The 2,682-nt window shown below is 46.2% G+C and overlaps 1 pseudogene; it reads left to right on the top strand.

Moving 5' to 3' along the window:
- The first annotated feature begins 1,369 nt into the window (after positions 1-1,369).
- LOC110291860 lies at positions 1,370-1,923 on the top strand (annotated as a pseudogene).
- Positions 1,924-2,682: the final 759 nt, after the last annotated feature.

The following is a 2,682-nucleotide window of genomic DNA, read 5'->3' on the forward strand; positions in this document are numbered from 1 at the left end:
CTCACCAGCCCCCCAACTGTTCTTCTGAAGGTCCTGAGTTCAAATCCCAGCAACCACATGGTGGCTCACAACCACCCACAGTGAGATCTGACACCGTCTTCTGGCACATCTGAAGACAGCTACAGTGTACTAATGTATAATAATAAATAAATCTTAAAAAAAAAGAGTACTTGCTGCTCTTAAAAAAAAAACCAAAAATCAAACAAAAATCCAATAACAGCAACAACCACAACACTGCAGCTGAAAGTCTCACAGATTCCTCAAAGCCAAGAATACAGCTCAAAGAATACTTGTCCAGTATTCATGGTGTCCTGGGGTCCATCCGCACCACAGCAATCCTGTAACCAATGCAGCCCCCAAAGGTTGAGAGAGGGTTCCCTGTAGGTATAAATTTTTTGCAACCTACTTTTTTTTTAAATTTTATTTATTTATTATATGTAAGTACACTGTAGCTGTCCCCAGACAACCCAGAAGAGGGTATCAGATCTCATTACGGATGGTTGTGAGCCATCATGTGGTTGCTGGGATTTGAACTCACGACCTTTGGAAGAGCAGTCGGTGCTCTTAACCGCTGAGCCACCTCTCCAGCCCTGCAACCTACTTTTAATAATCCCTACCATCCAGCAAAGGTAGTAGAAGAGAAAAGTTATTAGGCTATGGTGGAAGTGGACCTGTTCAGCAATAGTTCTTTGGGGGCGAGCTCGATCTGCTTTGACAGCAGTTCAGTCCCATAGCAAACACCAAATACAATTCAGCAGCTGCAGACCAGTCCTCTAGGCAGGCAGACACCAGGCACGAACCAGCAGCTACAGTCCAGTTCTCTCAGCAAGCAGACACCAGGCAGCTGTAGTTCAATCCTGAAGGAACTGCCAGGCTCACCAACCTGCCTGAGGTGAGGCTGCAGAAGCAGTAAGCTGCCGCAGGAACCTTGAGATCAGTGCTTGGGTAAGTTTCTCTCAAGCTGAGTCCAACAACACTATATATGACGAATCAATACATGCGTGTCTTTAGCGAAGAATATCAAGGTGGAGCAAATCAAACTCAATGCTCGTCTCTTACTGCCTGTGGGGTCATATTTAGACTCCTTTATCAAGAGTCCTCTCATGTGTTTGCTATATCCAAACATCCTCTCACCTGTGTCTGCTTTAGGAAAACAGCCTCTCCCATGTTTGCTTTAGTAAGCCATGATCAGTGCTCAAGGAACTCTGCTGGGAAGGGCAGAGAAGGGCCACTTAGCCTCCTTCCACTGGAGACCTCAGTGCCTGAGGGACATTTGCATGATCCACAGTCATAGGTATGTATCGGGCATACAAGCCAAACACTGATAATCATAAAGACATTTATGTTAGAGCAAATCTTTGGTATACAGATGATCTTTCCATTTTTAAAAGATAAAAGAAGGGGTGGAGGAGTCTGGGGAGCACGTTCAGAAGTGGCACCTCACGAGGAGAAGGAAAAGAGGGAAGAACAGGTCATCAGCCTTGGACCTCAGGTGACTGAAGGAGAGAATGTATTTGTTGCCTGTCACACCTTTGCATCCTTCAATGACACCCTTGTCCATGTTACTAATCTTTCTGGCAAGGAAACCATCTGCCAAGTGACTGGCGGGATGAAGGTAAAGGCTTACCGAGATGAGTCCTCTCTGTATGCAGCCATGTTGGCTGCCCAGGATGTTGCCCAGAGGTTCAAGGAGCTGGGCATCACCACCCTGTGTATCAAACTCCGGGCCACAGGAGGAAACAGGACCAAGACCCCAGGACCTGGAGCCCAGTCAGTCCTCAGAGCTCTGGGATGAAGATTGGGCAGATAGAGGTTGTCACCCCCATCCCCTCTGACAGCACTGGAAGGAAGGGGGTCGTCATGGTTGCTATCTGTGAACAGGACTTCTCAAATTATTTTCGGTTAATGAATTGCTTTGTGTAAGCTAAAAAAAAAAAGATGAAAGAAGATTTCCCTGCGAATGGGAAGGATTGCAGATTGCTTGCTTATTGTTTGTTTTGTTTTTTTGTTTTTTTGTTTGTTTGTTTTGAGACAGGTTTCTCTGTATAGCCCTGGCTGTCCTGGAACTCACTTTGTAGACCAGGCTGGCCTTGAACTCAGAGATCCACCTGCCTCTGCCTCCCAAGTGCTGGGATTAAAGGCATGTGCCACCACTGCCCGGCCTGCTTGTTTATTCTTTTTTTTTTTTTTTGGTTTTTCGAGACAGGGTTTCTCTGTATAGCTCTGGCTGTCCTGGAACTCACTTTGTAGACCAGGCTGGCCTCGAACTCAGAAATCCGCCTGCCTCTGGGAGTGCTGGGATTAAAGGCGTGCGCCACCACGCCCGGCTGCTTGTTTATTCTTATGTAGAGCTTAATCTTGCCTGAACATTTGGTACTTCAGGTCCATGGTGGAACACCATCAACATTTTCAGAATTGATCTATACTTTAATTTAAAAAATAGTTTAATGTTATTTGTGTGTGTGTGTATGTATGTGCATGGGCGTGTATATCTGTGTGTGGATGCATGCAGAGGTCAGAGGCTTTGATGTCCCTGGAGCTGCATGTGGGTGCTGGGAATGGTACTTGAGTCCTCTGGAAGAGCAGCAAGTGCTTTTGACTACGGAGCGTCTGTCTCTCCAGCCCAGATATCCTGATTTCATAACCATCAGGGCTGAGAATGCCAATCTGTATGAATGATTC

This window comes from Mus caroli, chromosome 3, assembly GCF_900094665.2.
Source record: "Mus caroli chromosome 3, CAROLI_EIJ_v1.1, whole genome shotgun sequence".
In the NCBI taxonomy this organism is placed as follows: domain Eukaryota; kingdom Metazoa; phylum Chordata; class Mammalia; order Rodentia; family Muridae; genus Mus; species Mus caroli.